Raw genomic sequence first — 23761 nt, forward strand, 5'->3', positions numbered from 1 at the left:
GCGTTTAAGAAAGGATTTTTTTTCTCGGAACACCTTATGGATCGTGTTATGGAAATGTTAACGCTACGGAAAATCTACGAAACGTCGGGGTGAATTAGAATATCGCACAATTTTGACAATTCTACATTTTTATTTTCTATAATACTTCACCTGCCAAAATTTTGATTCTTCTACATTTCGACATTTTTATATTTTAAATATTCTGTACGACAGATTATTGCATTTTTGAAACATGTAACGAAATAGAAAGAAGTAAGACAAAAAAACGAGATTAAAAAAATTCTCCGAGTTATGGATTTGAAAATTCGACGAGTATCGTCGCGCGTTAGCTGGCGATAATTCTTCCATGTAAACCCATAATGCAATATTCAAAAGCCACCGCAGAAGTTGATATGCTTAAATAAGAATAAATCGTAAATTCAAATTTTATACCCGGACACAATATCGTTCATCGAAGATGGTTCTTATTGATTGAATTAATTTCAATCCGACTTTTGAAATTTCGAACACACGTGTCGGTTCTATGAAATAAATAACCTGAGACAAGACCTGTGCAAACCGGCGCGAATTCCCGCACATAATTTAAAACGTTTCCACACGACGAAGAATCGAGTGTCGCGTATTTTTCCTGGACGAAGATTCGTCGGATCCCTTCTTCGATATTCAACATCGATTCCCGGCCTGCAACTGCAATGGAAATTGACAATGGTTGTATATATCGCCTTGCGTTCCACGTGAATTCGTAAAAGAGCATCGAATATTCGCTGCCATATCTGCGATACGTATTATCCACGATTTATTGCCGGCCGATGGATAAGCGCGAATCGCGATCGACCAGAACCATGACAGATTTAAAAGACGGTGCAGCGATGGCTTGTTTTTGACTCTGCAAAGCATGCGGTGTGAATTAATAAGAGAAAAAGGGGACCAGAAGAGAAGAAAATGGGACCTATAACGACACCGAGAGAAATTTTTAGTTCCGGTTACCGCTCAGTCCTTAACTATTTTCATTTTTTACCACAACCGAAAAATATAGTTCTAGGTAGAAAATGAAAATTACTTTTTCAGCCGTTACCGGAAAGTCTGGTATCCGTTACTATTCTTTCTCACTACGGTCACTGTTATTATATTTTCTTGCGACTGTTGCGAAAATTTAATGCTCGCGCAGCAATAAATTGACGTTAAAGCCTTGTTTAGCTAAAAACGTAGAGTAAACCTCACAGACTGATTTTGCGTTGCGATTACCAAAAAAGTATCGACGATAGCGCAAAATGGTTAGGCGTACCTCATATTTCGTTATTCCAACGATAATCAAACAGTTTTTTCAACGATACCTGTTTTACTGAATTTTTCTAGTTACCATAACAAATTCGATCTTTCTCAGTGGAGGTCAAGGATAATTACGCTCGTTATCTTCTCACGGTGTCCTGGGCAATATTTTATAATAGTACGGCTGGAACTCGCTACGGGGTTATAAATTCTCGACTCTGACTGCGCGACTTTACGGTAGGAGAAAACCGAGTTTCGGATTCTTGAGTAAACACGATGAAGTCGGTACGAAGTGAAGGTCTTCATTTTCTCGAGCGCACTCCTGCCCTCCGGGGTTTCGAGAAGATCGGGAATTGGCAACATTTCGCGTATATATTCGAGCGGTCCTTGACCGCGAATCGAATTCGCGCATGTTTACCCCAAGGGATTGAAAATTCGCGGTAAATATTTTCTTCATGCAATTATGTTTCGCGACGCAATTTTTTGCGCAAATAGGAAAAAACATAAATAAATAAATAAATAAGATAAAAGTAAAAATCGTTCGCGGCTCGTTCGTCGGCTCGGCATTGTACCGAGGCATTCAATTTCCACGATAGTCAAGGATCTGTTATAGCAGTATCGATTAGATTCCATTATTCGTCTTATATTCCTGAAGCGACGCTCGCGTTCTCTTTGGCAAAAATCCAACGAATTCCGGGTCTCTGAATTTTAATCTAATGTATAATGCATGGATATATGTATACCTGTAATACCTACGGTTCACGTTTCGCCTCAGACTGAAAATAATTATGTATACCTGTATATACGTTATACCGTGTAACTGTGCAGCTGTGACAGTACTAGAAAGTTTTATGAATTCTGCAGAGTTGCGTGAATTAATCTGAAATCCACGATCTGATATAGGTATAGTAACTCGAACGTGTTTCAATTAAGGGGTTATATGTATACCCAGTCAGGAGGCCGATGAAAGCGATTTTTCAAGGATTTTTCACGAAGAGACGTTTCAATTTATTAATATCAACATTTAATCATTGAACTTGGTGCTAGTGTTTTTTATTTTTAAAATTAGTGATTTTTCAAGCTGCTATAGACCATCCGAAACGAAAAACAAAGAATAATTAGTTAATACAAGGTATGATCTCTGGTCTTTGATCGAAGGAATAAAGAAAGTATTAATTTTTAACAAAACGTTGGCTTCTCAAAAAAACATTTCGCTACGGGGCGTCTTTCCAAATTTGCGCGTAACCCCTTAAGTCTGCAGGCCAATAATCGTTTGTCGGTAGGAAATTCTAGGGCAGAGAATTACAAATTCAATTTATCTGTCAGAGCAGAGTCAAGCGTAAGTAAGGCGATCATTTTTGCCAGAAGGTGAAGCGATTGATGTGAAATTGAATTCGATTCGTGGGATGGTTGCAAGTAAATCGGTTACCGCAAAGATCGTGCAACACACGTATCGTATAAACGACGTGAAATTCCGTTATTGAATAGAATGTTTTTTATCACTTTTTTCTTACTTTTTCGTACTCTTATTTCCACATTCGTTTCTTTCAACCGTCTTTGGTGTCCTTCCACTTCAGAGAACGTATTGTACGAGTTATATTATACAATTTGACGAGAGCGGTAGAATTTCGCGAGTGTTTTTCGGAGCGTATAAGGTTCGCATTATGAGGCGGGAGGAGAAATTTCGTTTTCCGAAAAGCGGCGGCGGTGGCGGCGGCGGCGCCTCTTTGTCGATAAAATTTCTCCAAGCCCCGAATGAAAAGCCAACTTCATGGAATTTCGCCTCGAGTTTGGAATGTGGGTTAATTAACGAGAATTTAATTTCAACGCGAGTCGCGCGAAGCTTCGCGACAGACTTTTTAAGCGATTCGATTTAATCCAATTTCTCATTATTAATATAACCGTGCGGAGTTATCCTTTCTTCCCGAAGTATTTTCCCCCTCCAGTGAAAAGGACGAGGATTCGAACTTCCACGACCGGGTACTGCGGGGCGGGGAAAAATATACCAGGTTAAAATTTCCCCCGGGAATTTGACTTCTCGTTTATACGAGTGCGTATTTGCCGAGCGTGACCTTTCGCCTTCGTCCTTATTCCATCCTGCATTATTGAAACCTAGACAAGATTTTCCCATCCTCGCGTATCGGATGAATAATCAACTCCGCATTAAAGCTCGAAAACTCTTCATCGGTTCTATTTTCCTAATTCCTCGCCCCCGGCTTCTTAATCAACGCGAGAAGCTCGTCCTTTCAGATTTCTACCGTAAGAAAAAGAAGCCTACGGACTCTCGGTAATACGTGAGAGAAAACTTTTGCTGCTTTTTTATACATGTATGTTGAATTTATTTATTGAACAACGAAGAAAGTTCTTAAGTTTAGTCATCGGTCATCTGCTTTCTTGAGTCCATTTTTAGGTGCTTACATGGATTTTGAAGAGCGTAAAAAGACATACTTCGTTATATATTTTTTTTTTTTTCTATTTGGATGTAAGAAAATAATTATTTTATTCAAACTTTAAGCATATAAAAGAACGATACTGGGAAAATATTTTATGAAAAATTCATTCAAAAATTTTGCTAATTCAGCCGTCGAGAACTGGTTTCTCAAGAAACAAGAATAGGTTCATCTGAAATTAAAAAACCAAATATTTTCTGATCTCAACGGCTGAATTTCCCAAATTTTCAAATGAAAATTTTACAAAATGTTCTTCAAATATCGTTCATTTGCATGCTTGAAGTTTCAATGAAATAATTCTATTACTGTATTGGAAAATTTTTCAATCCGGTGGCGAAGATTCCTCGGTCAATTTTTATCCGATCGACTTGAAGTTGCGACAGAATCTTTAAAACCTGCTTATCGATTCGAGCTCGTGGCTAGATTTTTGAATTCCAATCGCAACATTTTTTTATAAAAATTTTTTCAACAATACTATGATCGAGAAATGGAATTTGCTGTTCGGAAACTATTTATATTTGAAAGAAACTTTTCTTCAACATTTCAAAATTTTTTCAATCTGTTACAAGTTGGATAATGTCAGAAGATGCGCCACTGCAAAAAACCTCGAGTTCGGAGTCTTTCGCTACTTATGCGCGCCATGCCGCCATTTTGTTATTAATTTAAATGAACATATTCCAAAATATCCTTGAAGCCATGAATAACAAAGCCCTCAAATTCAAATCACTCCAAGTATTTTCATTTTCTTTAAAAAAAAACTAACCCCCCCCCCCCCCCCCCCCCCTCTTAAAGGTACTTAATACGGCCAACGGTTCGCATATTCTTCGCGCTCTAAATCTGTCCGGACAATTGGCCCATTGAATTTTATCTCGTAATATCTTAGCCACCGACGTACAATTGTGTCGGTGTATCGCGCGAGCGATGCCTTCCATTCCGTTCCATTCTATTCTATATTTCCATACCCTAACCGGAAGTTATCGATTAGTTCTGATATCGGTGGGCAGGGGTTCCATGCGTTTATGCCTAAACGGTGATCGATGCAGGCATTTTCGGATCGCGTGATTGCTCCTGAATTATAATCCTATTCTACCATTATCATCGTGGTCTAAACTCCCGACAGTAGAGCGAAAGCAGAGGGCGGGTTTGGGCTTTCACGTGAGAAACGTGAACGACGCGTTATAAATAACGGGGAAATAGGTTCAGAGGCCTCGATCCCGCGAAACCGGAATCAGGTGAGGAGGATCTACCGGCGGAAGCTCGGCAGTTGATTCGAACTTGCAGATTCTTTTTTCCGCTACGAGATCGTGGCCGATAACACTAAGGCACCCTGCGTAACTTCCCGACATCGTGGAGTCCCGGCCCTCGTGGACCTTCGGGGTGAAATAAAAGCCCCGTATTCGTTTCCTCGTTACGGGTAACCTACTGGGGTTGAATTTCGAATTCCCCTCACGAGGTAGAAATTGAATTGAAACGGTGAAAACACTCCGCCAGACGTATAAAACCAAGTTCTGATCTGTTACGCCGGTTTCGACACCTGTTGATTAAGGATCTACGGTACGTCGAAAGTCATCGCGAAATTGTCTGTGAACGAAGAAGATCCGAAATGTAGACTTAACAAATCCACCTGCAAAGTCCAAGCAATGCTTTCTAACATTCGTTACGCGGAAAGCGTACAAACTTTTCACAGATCATATTGTTCCGCCTTTTTTGGACAAAAAAAAACTTGACAAAATCTGCACAGCTCATTTTGTCTGTAATTGAATTGTATCTATAAATCTTTGATCGAAATTTTAAATTTTTCGTAACTTCTCTCCAATTGATCGTAAAATTAGCTTTTTTTCAGGTTATTGAAATAAGACGCAATTTAGTGTAAAAATGTGGTACCTAATTACCAAAAGGTGATCGATGATGTGATCAGCTCTCTCAGATTATCGATCAAAGATTATCAAAACTGATTTTAATCCTTCGTTTCTCGTTTCGACACGTCGTCTGGACTTTAAACGCGACACATCCTCAATTCTCAATCAGGAATTAAGTTTCTACAGCTACCTAACCGGTTTTCGGTATCGTTATAATAAAACCGATTTTTCCCTGCAATTCTGCGGAGAAAACCCTTCGGCCACGGCACGGTGGGGGAAAACCGAGTTTTACGATCAAAAATCTATTAAACTCGAATCTGAGGTCAAATTTTGAGAATTCTAAATGGCGGAGGAAATACGGTTTCCAAAAAATTTAAAAATGGTGAATTCGGTCTTAGAATTTTGTACGCAGGGGTTTGCGGAATTGCTGATTATCAACTTGGGAACAGATTTCCAAAATCCGAACGAACTGATAATCCTCTTTTTTTAACCAGAAAAATACAAATTCAGATCGGATGGATAGCTAATCAACTGCCAAAGACTTTTGAAAACAACGAAAATGCGACCTTACATCCGATTTTTGAACCAAGTACAGACACCGATCGACGAGTTCTCATATGCATGAAAATGTTTTTGAAACTGTCAACAAAAAAAGTAGCCAGAGAGCAACGGGCTCATTTTTTGCTCATTCGCAGACTGTAGATCCGCGAAAAAAATCAACGATCATAAAAATATTTCAAATCCCATGTTATAAAATAATAATAATTTTCAAACCAAAATAGCGTATATCCAAGCTTAAAGTCAAAATAACGTATAATTTTTTTTTTTCACTGCTGATCGTTTCGTGAACTTGTTTAAAAAAAAAAAAAAAATACATACGCCATTTTGGATTCGAACTAACTTTTTTTCTCGACATTTAGCTTGAAAATAAGTCTACGGAACGATTGTGAATGAAGTACAAGAGAAAAGAAAAAAAAATCTCACACGCCCTTTTGGTTTCAGATAGCTCTCTAAATCGAAAAGGGCGTAAAATAAATGCAAGCCCTTTCGGCACTGGCACCGCGATATTAAAAATATCCACTCGATTTTCTCCCAACGTGAAACGGATCAGCTCCCGCTAATTCAGCGGCCTCCTCCCCCCCCCCCCCGTCCTTCCCAATTCCCCAGGGCTTCTCGGGTTCGACGCGAACCCTTCGAGATTGAAGCACAGTTCCCGTCGTCCCGTCAGCCAGAGGCCTCGGGGTGCCCGAGACTCGAAGGCGTGGAGTCCGGGCAGGTGGGAGACCGAAAACGAGAAACCGCAGCCGAGCAGCCAGGCAGGCAGGCAACCCTGCAGGGCTTCCAGGGCTGAATTCCGAAGTACAATTCCCGGCTCCGCCTTCGCGCCCTGGTTACGCCTATCCGGGCTTCCCTTTGTCAGGCAAACACACACTCTGCGGGGGATGAAGAAGGGTGGCACGGCGGCGAGGGGGGTGAGGGGGCGAAAGGCCAAGGCCGAATGTACACAGCGCTGCAGGAGGATTGGGAATATAAGCCACCCCGAACAAACAAATTCGCGAAGGGCAGACCGCCCCGAACAAAGTCGTCCGAAACGCAAACACAACGTTACTCTTATTTTCAATTAAACGCATTGAATTCCGTAGGAAAGAATTGCGGAAAGCAAATTTTTCGTCGCGTTACAATATCTTTTTCTTTTTTTTTTTTTTTTATTGATCTCTGATATCAGCGTCAACTTTATTTTCACCAACTTTCACCCAGTTTGCTTATTCGTCTATTCAGTCATTTGTTTATCCTTTTGGCCGATAATCATCGACCGGATGTATAACTGCGGAATGTTCGGGGATATAGAGGATAAAATCTTTAACCTTGACGAAACTTCGACGCAATAAACCTTATCGCTAATCGAACCGTCGATTATCTAACGGGATAACGGGTCGAAGCTTATATCGGACATCGATCGATCTGTAAATTGATCAGGATTTCGACAGCTTGTACAGAGTCAAGTGATATATAGCTCATATTTATTGTGACTCGGTGTCTACCTCTCTCCCGTATAATATCGTACTATACGTGTAAAATTGATAAAAGCTTTGCGATTTCTGGGGGCAGGTGATTTCGCTGATCGACACGCGTTTTATTATCATATCGCAGAAAGTTTTCGGTCATTAAAAAACTACGCGTCTTCGCTGATTGGAATAAATAAATAAATAAATATCACGTTTCCAGTTATCGTTATCATGGAAAAGCTTCGATGTTGAGTAAAACAATAACGATGCTATAGCTATTTAATAATGATTACTGTGATAACAGTGATAAATATTAATGAAAAGTCTCTAATCTCGATTATGATGAAATTTTCTGCACGAACGGCGATTGTTTGTCATCGGTTATGCATAATTTTACAGACATGAGGTATTGCTTTTCTGCAGAAACGAGGTGTAAACGCGGTGATTGCTAAACGAAGACGTCAATTCGCTCGCGTTTCCTCGGCGTCTGCGTGGGAAAATGGCGTAAAGAGGGAGGGAGAGGTTGTCGCGTGTTGATTGTGACAGGAGGGGAAATTGAGTGGAAAGTTCACCACAAATTGCGAAATGGAATGACGTAAATACACGGGCTTACGGTTGGCCGAACGCCAATTCAGCTGTAAAAGCAATTTTTTTTCTTCCCCCCGATCTCCATCTACTTCTTCGATCGGAGAGTATTGGAAATAGTAAAACGTCAAGAAGCCGAGTAATTATCGTCTAATTTTCCAGCAATTAAGCAAGACAAACTTGCGCAGGTGATAAAAGTTCTTGATAACGAATTTCTCTGCTATAGGTTAGATTTTTCGCACGGCACCTGGCCGAGTGACGAGTGTGTAAAAAACGTTTTAAAAAACGTGGGAAGATCGTAAGCGATAAAAGAAAAGACAAGGAAATATTAAAGAATTGAAGAAAAAGTGGCAAGACAAATTTTGACCCACCTTTCAACACTTTGAAACATACATTTTTTCTTGGAGTAAAATTTCAAAAATAGGGTCGGATCTGAGAAATTTTCAAAATTCCAAAAATGACATCGATATATAAAAAATTGAATATATAAATCTTGAATAACCGATTCAAAAGACGCCGTGCCGGAAAAGGTTAAGCTCGGTGCGTAAGGAAATGAAAATTTTTCTCCATCCGTTGAACGGCTTTGAAACGGCGAGTTTATCATGTGGGCGGTTAAATAAAATCTTACACTCGGTAAACGTTCGGAGGACAAATCGCTGGGAGGTAAGCATTTCGTTTCTGGAGTTAAACGCGCCGCTGCGAATACGGTATTCGCGAAATCCATTCGCACAAACGAGAGCCACTTTTGTCGAGAATTCAAGGCTCGACAACCGCTGACGTTCCGCTCTTTGCCAACAACGCGAAAAACCAAATGGATCATGGATCTCTCTCCCTATCTCTCTCTCTCTCACCTTGCGAATAATTCAGACGAGGGAAAAAGCTTCTTCGCTACTATCCTCAGAATTACAACCAGCTATGTACTTTCAGGGACAATTAATTACGGCGTGAAAAAACTGAACTCGCGACTGGACAATTAAAATTCAACTAAGCATGGAATACCTTTTATTTAATTCAAGCTCCTTGGAGAATATGTGTGCTGCAAGTTTTTGTCCGTTTTTTGTTACCGAGACATTTTTTCTACGAGTTCAAAAATTCTATATCGGTGTACGTTATAATATTCAACTGATACATATTATTTTTATACATAGGTACGGGAAAGTCAATGAATTTTATTCTAATCCAACGTAATTCATAGATCCATGATTGCAATCCATCCATCTATCCACAGATTGTCAATGAAATTGGAGTTGAAGAAAAAAAATTTGAACATAAAACTTGACTGCTGATACGAATGATCTACTTATAAAAATTCTTCGTTTTATTTTCAAAGGAAACTTGTCGCTAGATACATCATCCTGTCTAATTTTTGTTTTTCGTCCCTAAATTTCGATTTAAGCGCGCAGATTTCGTTCGTTACATCTATTTTTTTTTCTAATACGTAGTCCAAGATTACCAATACCATCAATTCATTATCATTGTACTCTCAGATGGACAATAAAAACATCACGTACCAAAAGCTGTGGAAGAAAAATTGTTTTTTCATTTTTTCAAATACTGGATACTATATTCAACGAAACAAATGTAACCACACGTACCGACGATATTATTAAAGTGGCCTTCCATACGGATATACGTATAGCATTACGCATATATGCCACTCAAATCAGAGGTGCGAAAAAGCGGGGAAAAAAAAATGACGTATGAAGGTATACTTCGAGACGCAGAAGCAATATTTGCAAATTTTATGTATAGATAGAATTTTGCGAATCGTTTAGCGCCACTTACCGCGCGTATATTTGGTTATTTTTATACCGCGTGAAGTAACGATTCTCACCTCGTATATTTTACACTATAATTAATCGAAACTTTGCAGGATGAAAAAATAAAACAAATAAATAAAACGAGGAAGACGCTTAGGCGTCCTGATTATATATTCAGGTAATAATTATCACGGTACACAAGAAAACGCGTGCGTGATATTATACGTGTCGTAACATGGGTTCTTTTCCTGTGCAATGTATGCTCGATCAATAAATTGTCGTCAGTTTTTTTGTAAACAACATTAAAATTGCCTTTTTAGCAGCTACCGTAAGCTATAAGAAGAGCGAAATATCCAATCGACCTTTATCCCCGTTTCTTAAAGTATCGTCTCTTTTTTTTCGCAACAATTTCCAAATGGAAAAAGAAAAAATCGAATATGGAATAAGAATTTCGTGAAATTGTTGTAACTCATAATTTCTTGGAAATTGAGGGTGCGAGAGAAAGAACCTAAGTTACGAAAATAAATACAAGTTAGAAAATGCAAGTTTTTTTTTTTTTTGTTTATTTTTTTTTTTTGCTCTCCTTTCATAAAGGAAAACTAATAACTCTGTTTTAAAATCTGAGAGGGTCAATTTAGCTGCAGAGCTTTGGCGATGTACTACATAAATTTGGAGAAGGTGCGCGATCTTCGCCAGGCGGTTATTTTGAATTTATCGTCAAAGTTTTGCGCAGCCTCTGCAGTCGGGAATTATACAATCTCGGCGACCTGAGAGGCGTTGAAAGGCTGTTTAAAGGGGCGTGAAATTGTCCGTGAACAGAGTTTCATTGAATATTCATCCCCTCAGATCGCGGGACGCAGGCTGATATTTGTTAGAGCAAATCAATGACGGTACTAAAGCTCCACAATTAACCCTTTGAGTCATAGTGGCAAGTATTCTTACCACTTGTTTTATATCATTGTTTTCGTATATTCAGAGGACTTTTTAACCTATTTCTTAGAGGTTTTTTGATATTTCCGACAGTATACTAATGGGTTTTCAATATTCGCGAGTAATTGTTGCGATATAATGTAAATTTTTATTGTTAGAAACAAATAGTTTGAGAAAAATCGTGCAAATTGAAGGAATTATTCATTTCCGAGAAAGTCGCCCCTCTACACGTTTACACGGTTTACACAAGTTTCAAGTTTTTGTGATCGGTGATTACGAATCTGAAATCGGATTAAGAAAATTCAAGATTCCGGTTCCAGTACGGCGGACGAAGATTTCAAATTCGATCGAATCCGGAGAAAAAACTTTCTGTTCGGGAGTTCTTGGGGTCGCTGATTACGAATCTGGAATCAGATTTTGAAAAATCAGTACGGCGAATCCAATCAGTCACCTTGAAAACCTCTGCATGGAGTTTTTTGACCGTATTCGATCAAATTATAATGTTTCGTCCACCATATTGGATCCAGCATCTTCAATTTTAAAAATCTCATTTCAGATTCTTAGTCATCGACTCCAAGAACCAGTGAATAGCATTTTTTTTTATAAAAATTGTCTCAGGAGAATAACGTGCGACTCAAAGGGTTAAACGCGGTCCGGAAGTAAAAATTCCTGTCATTTAATCCAATGATATTTTCTACTTTTAATCTTTTGCATACCTACTTGTAAAAGGAATAAAACGATAGACGGAAAATTAAAAAATTGAAGCTACACATCGGCGCGAATTCTCCGCGGTACGGGAAATCGATTTCAGCAGGGAATTGCAATCAGCCCGTGATATAAATCTCGCGGAGTTGCAGCTGGAGTGCATCTGTCCATCCTCCAGTTTGTCGGGGAACTCCGATAATTGTCTGCTGTAATTTTGAAAGTTTAACCAAGACGCCATTGTCTCGGTTGCCCGGAGTTACAAGCGACCTGATCGTTAAGGAACGGAAATTGAATCGAAGCCGAGCCAAATATACCTGTGTATGGATTTTGAGAAATCTTCATTAAGATGGGACTCGGAAGTGTGAAAAAAAAAAAGAAAAAACAATCCACGGTCGCATTTTCAACAAACAAATTGTGGTAAACGGTTTAAATTTTAAACAGTAATAATGTTCTTACACAATTGATGATATGTCTGTAATAAATAGGACCCGGATAAATATGTATTCAAAGTTAGAAAATATGTACGTATAAAATAGACTTGAAAAACTGAAATATGGAAACTAAAAACTACATTTTCTGATTTCAAACATCGTACTTCGTGTAGTAAACCAAATAAGGAATGAAAATTATTTAAGCACAAAAATATGTATTTACATATTAATCGGAGCTCTGGTAATAAACAATCCTGTTTGAAATCAAATTTTTTCACTCTCGCAATTTGAGAATCGTCTTTGCCCTAGGAGATTATTATTATTAGAATTTTTTTTCTCACTTTTCACTCACCGACTCAGGAGCAGACTTTTCGGAATTGCCGGTTGCCTGTTGTAACGACGCTTCGATGGAGAACGGCCGCAGAGCTGAGAACAGAAGGAAGGAAATTATGCAATTTCGGATATTCGCCGGTAGAATTTGAAATTCATATTACAACGTGTGATGGAATTTATTCGATTCTCGTTTACCGCGGTCTATATTTTCTGCATCCCTTATGCAACAGCAGATGAACTGCAATGCGGCATACCGTGAATCTGTTACGCGGCGAATTGATCTCGTTCAAAAATTCGGCGTTAAAGATCGGAAAAGAGCCGAATCGACGCGAGAGAGATGAAAATTTTGCAATTTTCTCCCTATAAAATTCGAGGCCGTTGAACACTCGCCGCATTCCTGCAGCCCATCCGTATATTCTGTCGAATAATTTATCATCCACCTCCCTACATTTTCGCTCCCTTTTTTTCGATCCGGGACAGATAAAAAAAAAAAATAATAATAAAAACGACGATAGTGAGAAATGAAAAAAAGAGGAAGAACAGTATGAGAAAATTCGTACTTCGATTCATTATACTTGGATGGTTTTTTCACCCCTCCCTTAGAGAATTTTAGATTTCGAATTGTTCGATCCTTGTTTGAGTAATTCTTTTCTACTGAAAAACTTTATTACACGCGTGTAACCTCAGTGAAAATTTTTGCAAATTTTCGCAGCGCCGAATCAACGTTACGCTTATAGAATTCGGCTGCGTGACGAAACCAACCCCTGAATCGAATTAAAATCCACGTCAATTAGAATCAGCACGCGGCTCGATGGACGGGCTTCGTCTCCGTGACTCGAGGCTGAGCTGAGATGACATTGCGGATAATGAATTCGAGATTGACTTTATTAATAAAACGCAGAATAATAATCCCGGGGCGCGAAATATAAAATTATGGCACGCCTCGCGCCGCGCCTCGAGAAGAATTAAGTTGGAGATGCGCGGCGAGGGAGGGAAGCGGTTAATAAACTTTAATGGTTTCTCCCCCAATTAAATAATTACCACGATTACGGGGAGGCTGGGTTAATCCCTAGTCAGGTTGACGGGACCCCGGCTCGTCATCGTCTCGTCGTTGAAATTCCGAATTTGAAACGTTCCGAGGGCGCCAAATTCCGAATTGCTTGGTGGCGAAACTTGGGGTAGAGAAATCAAACTTTGGCCAAACATCAAAGTGCCGAAAGGGCGAAAATGAGATCTTTGTTTTGGAGTTTCGATATTTCAACGTTCATTTTGATTTTCGGTTTTTCTCATTTTTTCCACCCACTCGTTGAGCAAACTACGCTGTGCAAGTGTATTTTAATTTTCGGAATTTTACTCCATCGAAACTTTATTATTCGCAATTTTGCTCTATCGTAACTTGAATTTCGGAACTTTGATCCGCCGGCTTTCCGACCATTCGAAACTTTGTTGTTTGTTCGAAGCTTAATTTCTTCGCTTCAAGTTTCGCCAGCAAATAATTCGCGATCAGGCGCTTTCGCCACATTTCAAATTCTCAAACTACCCTGCGAAATATCCCAACGTCCTTTGCACACCATCTCGACAACTATTTTCACCCTTCCGATATTCCCGCGATATTATCGTCCACGTACATACATTTTCGAGTGGCAATTCGAGCGAGCAGATGGAAATCCGCCAAACAGAACTCGCGTTTCACTCGTTGGCTGTAATTGCCGGCGATTAATCATCCCTCTGTTGCCGGTAATTAATCCGAACACGTAATGTCAATTAAGTTGATACGATCAAGGGCTGATCGCACCCCCATTTTCAAACGGATCGTCCAAAATCTTGGAGCACCTGTGTCCGCTTGTCGAACAATTTCACAAAGTAAAAGCGCGTTTCAATATTTACGGTTGGTACTGAATTACCGTTTCGCCATTTTGCAAATATTGCCTATACATTTTCACCCCGTTTTTGCAGTGCTTTTATATTCACACAGCTGACGTGATCCGAACCTCACGAGGATATCAAACGATATTCTCAAATCGATGCTAACCGAGCTCACATTCGTTTAATTGTTATCTCAGCGAGCGAGGAAAATCGCTCTGAAACAGTACCTCAGATTCGCCATTTCCGCGAGTTGTAATGGCAGATTTTTATCAAATTCGCGGTTGGAATTCGCCGCGGAGAATCGTCGAGGAGGTTTAAGAGTCTTCGCAAACTTCTGGGCATTAATCATCGTCTTTGGCATATTAATGTCTCCAAGATATTACACATCGGGTCGTTTCGTCAGCGGCGGAGACTCGCGATGATTTCGTTGCCTCTTCGAAATTCATCCCTTGTTTCGAATTCGATTTATGTTCAGCTTCGCTTTATTATTCGAGATTGATTGTATCGGTGACTGCGAAATTTCAACGAGCTGTGTCCGCACGATCAAACTCGAAAATTTGCCAAATTTGGAAATTAGAGGTGAAGTCGTAACTTGAGCATCGGATAAAACGCTCGTCGACGAAAAAGAAATGACGACGATAAAAAGCGAGTGCTTTTATTCTTTACAAGCTCGAGCTTGTGTATCGTATAAACCCAGCAGGATTCTTCGCCAACTTTTCCAAACCCAAGCTTCAGAACAAACCACCGAGTAGGTACAAATCGTTAGCGACATTATCTGGCCTCGCGAATAGGGGTATAAACTTCCTAGTTGGCAATAAAATTGCAGGAAATAAATTATCGTATTTAAATTCCCGTGATATATTCTCTTTGGCTGCAGATCAGCGTTGAAAGAAACTTTTTCTTCTTCATCTCTTTTTTGTGCAAACCGAATTCCTTCCAGTATTCATTCGGTTTCGATGCTTTGAATTTGCCCCAATTCTCGTAAAATTTCTACCGCCATGCGGCTGTATGGGAAACGTCGAAAAAAGAGTAGAAAAAGGAAATTACCGCCTCCAAAACGTTTCGCTGCACCCCTTGAATTGATCGCCGGAAGCCCTTTTCACCCCGCAGGGATGGGGGATTTATTTTTATTGGCACCTTTTCCGGAATAACGTTTATATACTTATTTCAAGGGGATAAGCAGATAATGGCCGCTATCGATTTTCGTACAACGACGAGTTGTGTGATATCCGGAAGGCGAAAGGCATTCGCGAAGGTGACTGTAAAACCGCGGGTGAATAATTTTCGAAGAATTACAAGCAGCTACCACCGAACCGTAACATTGACGAACGATATTACCAAAATCCTGGTGAAGGAGCGTGTCGCCCCGTAACTTCCTGCATATTTTCAGGTATCCATGTGAAATTTCGACGTTCGAAAATCCCCAGCGACGTGTTGAATTGAAATTTAAAACGTAAAAGGGGGCGACGAATGGACGAGAGCGGCGTTCGTGTAACAAACCATCCTTGTTTTCCAAATTTTTCGACGAACATCGAACGACGAACGTCAATCGATGGCCGTCCTTTGAAGCGGGCTGATCCCCCGTGTAATGTCGAATCGCGTGTAGAGGTAATAGAAGCGTGCCCGACGTGTGTGTGTGTGTGTGTGTTGCATAATACTCGAGCACTGACAAGGCAAAATTTACCGAGACATGCGGAAGAGAGAAGTGTCGGAGCTTTGAAGTCGGTGCCAAAGTGAGTGACGGCTTCGAGCACCTTGTGCAGTCTGTAATCCACGTGCGGAAAAAAGACAGATATCTTCGTGGCACCCTAGCCACAATTTTTCGCCCGATGGTGAGCGGTGAACCCTGATCAAGGCGATCATTGGCTTTTGAACACTGTCCGCAGAGATGAAGAAGGTCTTTGATCTGACGCGAAGGGGGAAAAAGTTCAGGGTCGATGAAACAGGGACGAGAATTTGAGAGGAGCCGTTGTGGATTCGATTTGCCAAATCCATCGAGAACTTCGTACTTGTGTTAAGGGGTTTCAAAGATAGTTTTTTTTTTTTTTTAATTCGCTTTCGTAATGTAGCTATGTTCAAGTACGTACACAGAAAATTTCATGACGATCCGACAAATGTTCGATCCTTCGATCAAAGACCAGATATTACTTTATATTAACTGAATCTTTTTTGTTTTCTTATTTCCAAAGTTCAACGTTACCCCAATATGTGTATAAATTTTTATATTAATAAATCGAAACGTCTCTTCACGGAAAATCCTTGAAAACTCGCTTTTTTTCGTCCTTCCGACTGCGTATAATACCTCAAAGGATAATCAGATCTCGAAAACGTCGATAAAGAACATGATATCCGGGAGTTTTGAACGACTGAGGATAGACGGTTAGAAATGGAAATGGTAGGTATGGATGATCGGAGACGGGCGTTCTGTGCAACGCGTCTGCATGGAACGGCATAAATAACACCGGATGAGAAAAGCTGCCATGCGCGCGGTCGAAGCCGTGGGATGAGTAACGGCTGAGTTATGAATCGTGGAATAACAAATACCCCACGCGATATTGCTTCGCGTGCCGCCTATGTATACCCGGCACGAATACATCCGGTTGTGTGCTCTTCCATCCACCATCCACCATCCACCATCCACCATCCACTACATCCGCACCGAGTCTCGTGCCTCCACATCCATTGCTTCTCGCCACCCTCGGGCGTATTTGCGTACTCCCGGTTCCTTCATCCTCTGCACCCACGTCGTATCTTCCACGAATCGCGATATTGAAATCACCTGAATTTCATTACCGAGTTTCGCTGGCTCTCCTGGAACACAGTCTGGACTGGGAATCAAGGCTATCACTGACCGGGTCAACATCGCCGCTGTCTGCGGTCTAATCTATACGGTACACTGGAAGAAATCGTCCAACTCTGAAGGGGACTTGCCAGGAAATTATGCCCAGTCCATTCGACGCGATCCGATGGTTCCGAAGCCCGCTTCTTTAATCATGTACCTAGAACACTTTTGCTCATCATTGTGACGATGGATTCATGGTTCAACCATCACCGTTTCACCATTATCATGATCTCAATGATGTCTTTAATGGTTTGTCCTGTTCTCGAATAACAGCTGAGAACGATTTTCACCATTTTCATGGTATCAATGATGCCCCTAATGGTTTCTCTTGGTCTTGAATAAAAGTTGAGAAAACAATTTTCACCATTTTCGTAGTCTCGATGATGTCTTTAATGGTTTGTTCCACAATATTTGTTTTCAGTGCTGATGAAAAGAAGTATATCAGGGTAGAGCAGAACCTCTTCTCTTCTCTCCTCTCCTCTTCAATTCGCGTTCCTGATCTCGAGCACTCGATCATGCAGGTTCAACACCCGCTGGAGGTTTCCGAATAACCTAGTTACGGGAAAGGGATTGCGCCTTTGCAGGGATGCACTTTATCCGGGTTGGCACTGCACTTTGCGAACGTGCACAGTGAGAGTCGCTAGTCGCCTCCGGGGTTTAACGATGTTTGGCTCAAAATCGCCGGGGAACGAGCAGAGCGTTTTACGTACCCTGCAGGTGGCCGGATTCGATTATCAATTAGGTTGCGGAAGCTGCAACGAGGTTGGCGAAACACGTGGCAAGAGCGGAGCCCGACAATTAACGTCAGTAATCCACATGAAAAATAAACTGATAATATCCTACTCAATCCTTCTTTGACACACTTATTTCTGGCCACTATTTTGACACACCGGGTCGATTTGACCTCCATGGTGCTTCATCCACCTGCCATTAACGACCCTTTGGGCTCATTTTAGTTTAAACATTCAATAAAATACTTCAGGTATCCCTTAATGTTTCTGTAAAATTGAAATTTGAAAGATATAATATTAAATCGTTAAAAAAAATGATGGAAAATTTTCAATTATGGAATGGTGAGCATGCAATGAAAAGTTCGTCTAGCTCAAAATGAGCCGGGGTGTCAACGAAGGGTTTAAAACAGTCTATGCAGTGACAGCTTACGGACGGCTTCATTCGTTTCCTGCAACGATTAGGAAATTTCTTACGGGGTCGATGGTCCAACGACGCAGATTGCGCATCAACGCAGAGCGGAGTTCCATTAGCTGCGTCGGTACTGGGATGTGCAACGCCTGTATATGTGTGGGTGGAATATCTGGCCCAAGAGCGAGTGCAGCAGCGGTCAATTTAGGGTAATTTGTTGCAACGATTTCATCGCGACATGATGCAGCTCGCTGCAGCAGTTCACCGCCTGTGCAAAGCCCCTTGCTTCGCTCATAAAGCGCGTTCAACGTGTCTTCCATTATCGTGCTCTCGTTTCACGTCCTGCCTTACGATACACGTGCAGTTCGAGTCGCCACTTCCTGTTCGATTGGTGAAGAACGCTGCGTGATCCTGATTCTTTAGATTTCGTGTTGATATCCCCCCTAGGAAAGGAGCAGCAATTGGCTGGATTTTCAGTATGTTATATCAAAGTTCTCATGGACACGAGTCCCAAAAATCAACAGTTTCGAGATATAGGCTTCCGAAAGGGGTGAATGGATTTTTTTATATCAAGGGATTACGTGGTTTCTACGAATTAAGAAGCTTCAAGGGGGACTTGAAAACAAATGTTTCGATCAAAAACTGCACAGCCGATTCGCAGAGACTTCTCACAGGCGTGAAAAACAGAACAAGTCGATTATTGCTAGAGTCGGAGGGTCTCGTTTTTCGCGCTAAATCCGACGTTGCAGCTTCTTCCGGTAAACCAGCGAGTTCGTGGATGAAATCGATGCATCGATGGAATCAATCGCAGCCTTCTACCTATCTTTGAGAATCGACCCCGTAGTTTTTGAGTGATTCGTTTGTTTTCAAGTCCCCTTCAAGCTATATAATCCATGAACATCACGAAATCGATAGATATCAAAGAGTCTGTAAACTTTTCTTTCGGTTTACGGAAATCGGAATCGAAAATCGGTATACGGAAATGTGGTGTACTGCGTGTGGATTGGAGGAAAAATCAACGGAGCGCTAATCGGAAGAGAGATGTTTGATAATTAGTGATACAGCAGAGGTTAAATTAATTACACCAGCAGGTGGTTTAATCAGCCGTGAGAAAAGCAATCTTCTCAAACGGGAACCACGGATGAGCGTTCATCCCGAAACTCTCTTCCACATAATATATGACGGGGTGTCTATGTACTTGCAGACACACACGTTACACACGTATACATCCAAGAGCGGCAGCGAAGTTGCTTCGAGACCGAAGAAAAGATCGACCGCGCGTTTTGCGGAAAAGGAGAAGGCCGGAGGAATAACGTTTATCGAGCAATCTAATTGACTCAGTCAAGATGGCGAGAAGGACCTTTAATCCCCCATCATTCAGGCCTGTCTCTTATTCCCCGGGCTCAACGGATCCGTGGAAAAGGTACAATACATAAGCGCGCCTCTCGAAATCACCCGCATTCACATCCCGGCAAATATAATCCGAAAACCGCCATCTTGTACAGCGAAAGGCGTGACAAAAAACTCCAACAGCGGATGATTTCTCAAATTTCTGTAGAAATTTGCCCCGAAACAAAACTGCCCCGGATACCTAGGCTGTGTTTTTTCTTCGGGTGTGTTTTCTCTTCCTGCGCCCCTCTGACGCTGCCCATTTACCATGTACGTATATCTATAGCTCGCTGCTGAGGCTCGAAACTAGAGGGGTAGTTTTACGAAGCACGTCCTCGGGCTGATGCTTGGCCTCTTTTATCGTTCGCGTTTTGATTCCGGTTACGACGTTGCGTGTATTATATTCCATAGGTATGTATAGGCGTATGTATGTACGCATCCACGTACATACAGCCATAAAAATTCTTCCTTATTCTCTTCACCGCGCGTATCTTCAGATAAGGAGGAGAGAAAATAGGGTAAATTGAGAAGCTCGCAGTCGTGTTTTCGTGAAAACCAACCGCTGTTTTGGAAAACATTTTTCAACACGAGAGGGGAGGGGGGATGAAAATTCATTGCTGTGATTTTTCGACCCGGTTGATTTCGGGGATGAAACGAATTACGCAGGTCTGCTTCCAAAAATCTGCACATGTTTTTTAAGCGGTTTTTTTTTTTAGATTTTTATTTACCGAAACCGGGGAAAGTACTCAAAAAATGGAAACATAAAATTTACCAAAAACATCCCATGCAGCTGAGAAAAAATATTTTTTTGCAGACCTGTATTATCAATGGCTAAACAGAACCCAACTCCCAGTGGCTGTTAAAACGAGTTTACGTCTTATTAGCGAACAGATTGTAGGGTTAAATTACAAGCGATAAAGCGAAGGGTTCATTCTACAGGATTGGGAAGATGGGCTCTTTGGAGCGTATAACCAAATCGGCATCGTCTGATTAATTAACAGATGTCCGCGCTTGGATATACACGTCTTTAGAGGTGCGGGGAGGGGGGATTCAAACCCAGGTCCAAGGAATCGCGGGCAGCAGGAGTTTGCGATAGTTTAAACAGTAGGTATAGCATCCGGACAAGGCGGGCGGCCTGGCAGAGACTCGGATTAATCGAGCAAGTTTACGGTCCAAAGGCGATTCGGCAATTTTAGGGAAAGTGGTAAATTCGATTCAACAAAGCCCCGCGTCGAACCGAAAAGTCAATAACGAAGCACGCTGCCATTCCGCTGTTTACTTTGGCTAGGGAAAATCTTATCGCACCTGCGGCGCGGTCGTTACGCTGCGTTTAACCCCTTGAGTTATGGTGGCAAATATTCTGACCACCGATTTTATATCCATTATATTGTATGTTTAGAGAACTTTTCAACCCATTTTTTGCTGTTTCTGATAGTATACTAATAGGTTTTCAACACAAAACAATGTAATATATTATTGTTGGAAATAAATTGATTGAAAAACATTGTGAAAATTGAAGAAATCATTCATTTCCGTGAAAATTACCTCCTCTATACGTTTACGTGTTTTACATAAATTTCAACAAATCTGATTTTAGAAATTCAAGATCGCGGATCCAGTATGGCGGATGAAAATTTCAAATTCAATCGAATCTGGAAAAAAAACTCTGTTCGGAAGTTTTTGGGGTCGCTGATTACGAATCTGAAATCAGATTTTGAAGAATCAGTATGGCGAATCCAATCAGCGACCCTGAAAATCCCTGCATGGAATTTTTTGACCATAGTCGATCAAGTTATAAAGTTTTGTCGACCATATTGGACCCACCATCTTGAATTTTCAAAATCTGATTTCAGATATTTAGTCAGTGGCCCCAAAAACCGGAGAATACCATCTTGTTACAAAAGTTGTCATCCGCACAATAATGTGCGACTCAAACGCTCGATTTCTCGTGACTTTACCGAGTTAAGCCGAGCTTTAAAAATTCATACCTAAAAAGTACAATAATTGGATCCAAGACGATATGTATTTCAATAATCTTTAGCAGATAATTTGTCAATTCAAAAAAAACTAAACGATTGTTCCAATATAAATAATTCTATTTCAAACAAAGTTTTCTTGCTAGAAGTGAATAATTTAATAATTTTAAATACTGAAATGTCTTTCGAGGACTATGGGAGTAAATTATTTTATTGGATTCAAGTACTGGTTTTTTTTTAGTGTAACATTTCCCTTCTATAAAACCAGAAATAGAAATGACGATATACTTTTAACCGTGAAACGCCTACAGCTGCAGCTGGCAGTGTGCATATTTACATGCTCCGTAGTGATACGAAAGGTTAGAGGTAAAACACGAAAGGTTAAGGGTGGCAAGTTCAAGGTTTACGATATAACGGGGTGCAGAGTTCGTCTCGTGACCGAAATTCGTTTCAAGATGTGTACCGTCGCTTCGAAAGTGTGTAGAAACGAAAACATGACCGAACAACAAAGTTTAAAAAAATTTAACCAAACCTCACGAAGACGAAAAACGTCTCTTGCGATGTAGAAAAAAATGTTTAAGCACTGAATGTCAACAGCGCACATCCGGCTACTAACATAGTCAGAGATATTATAGGTACCTGTATTATTCTACACGAGAGGGACGCTTTGGATCAGAAAAAAGTATCAGCGAAAAAAATCATCTATAATTTTTTTGCTTCGTCGATATGAAAACGAGCAAATTACCGTACCGAAGCATTATTTATGATTGAAAAATCATCGTAATTGTAATCCGATGAAGAAATTTCGTGGCACAGTTTTTACGGACGACTCTTTATTTTCTCCCCCCGTCGCAACGTTTCGCGTCGAGTAAGGCACGGTATTCGAAAGTTAATATTCTGTGATGATACACGAATTTTCAAAGGTATTTCAACGAGCGTATACCGCAGCCGAGCGGCCACAAAGGGAAACAAGCTGCCTGATGTGTTTCAACCGAAATTACCAGCGACAAGGCCGTCCTTTATTGTATTACGATCCTCTCACTTTCGCCCGTGTATACATATTACAATATAAACGCGGGGTTATTTTCAATTTTTTGTTTTCATCGAACTGAAATAACACTGCATTTCAAGAAACACTGGCAAGAGAAAAATAAAAAACAATGCATTCGAAACGCAATTTTGACAAAGCACCTGCTGTTTATATAAAATTCTACATATAATATTGCACGAAGGTATACATGTGTTAAAATTCTGACGTATTATAAACAAGTCTGTAAGTCGAGAATCGACCCGGATGGGATCGATGGAATGGGGGCAAGAAAGCGGGAGGGAGAGAGAGGAGAGAGAGAGAGAGAGAGAGAGAGGAGCGGCAACCGCCGCCACCTTCCCCCGGCTTTAAATACAACCTCGCTAGGGGCAGTAAAGGTCAAGGTTAAGCTATTTGCTGCCACACCACGGCCAGGGGCGCCTTCTGCGTTGTGATACGAACCCCAACCTTGCAGACCGAACACTCGAGATTCCCGACTTCTGGAAGGGTGAACGTGGAGGAGGGTGTACTCGACGTGTCGGAATTTGAACCCCTCGAGTTACAGGGATTAGAACCGACTCGCGCTGCCTTAAGAGAGGAAAAGTACGCTTCAAGTTCACCCGAAAGCCATGCCTGCGTGTCAAATTGTAGAACTGCTCATAGAGTTAGAGAATCACCCTTTGATAGTTGAAGTATTGTTACTACATTCATGGGGATGAATCGGATTTCCTGAAATTATCCACGATCATCTTGAAAACATGTTGTAGACAATAATGAATTACGTGAGTATGAAAAAACTCGCGTTTCCTCGGATAAATCAAGGCTCGTTAAAGCTTTTAATCCCGCTTCCGTCGCGCCAGCTGCGTTTGCGACCTTCAAGATCCATAAAAATCGATCGTAAATCTTAGATCTAGAATCGCCGAGGAGGTAAAATAACAACAGCAGCCGTGGCCGGCGATAAACTAGGTTTTGGGAGTCGGCACTGTGACCTTGTGTAGTTAAAGCTTGCGGACGACGAGGTGTACCGACCATTCATTACATGGAAAACTTACACAAGGGAGGAAAATCAAGCGAGATAATTATTTGGGGGGTTGGTTTCCGTCCCGGGTGAATAAAGAAAAGAAAAACACAACACTCGCCCCGATTTAAAAGCATCGCGACTGTGAAAAATTCAGAGTGCCTGGTATAAGGTG

General features: G+C 40.9%; 1 protein-coding gene across 1 annotated transcript in view; it reads right to left on the reverse strand.

Annotated features, from left to right (window-relative positions):
• Positions 1–23761, reverse strand: part of LOC124219888 (protein Tob1) — a 120153-nt gene that overhangs the window by 90794 nt on the left and 5598 nt on the right. The window contains exon 2 of the mRNA XM_046628125.2: positions 12348–12421. The gene's annotated coding sequence lies outside the window, so the exon portion shown is untranslated. The remainder of the gene's footprint in view (positions 1–12347; positions 12422–23761) is intronic.

This window comes from Neodiprion pinetum, chromosome 5 (assembly GCF_021155775.2).
Source record: "Neodiprion pinetum isolate iyNeoPine1 chromosome 5, iyNeoPine1.2, whole genome shotgun sequence".
In the NCBI taxonomy this organism is placed as follows: domain Eukaryota; kingdom Metazoa; phylum Arthropoda; class Insecta; order Hymenoptera; family Diprionidae; genus Neodiprion; species Neodiprion pinetum.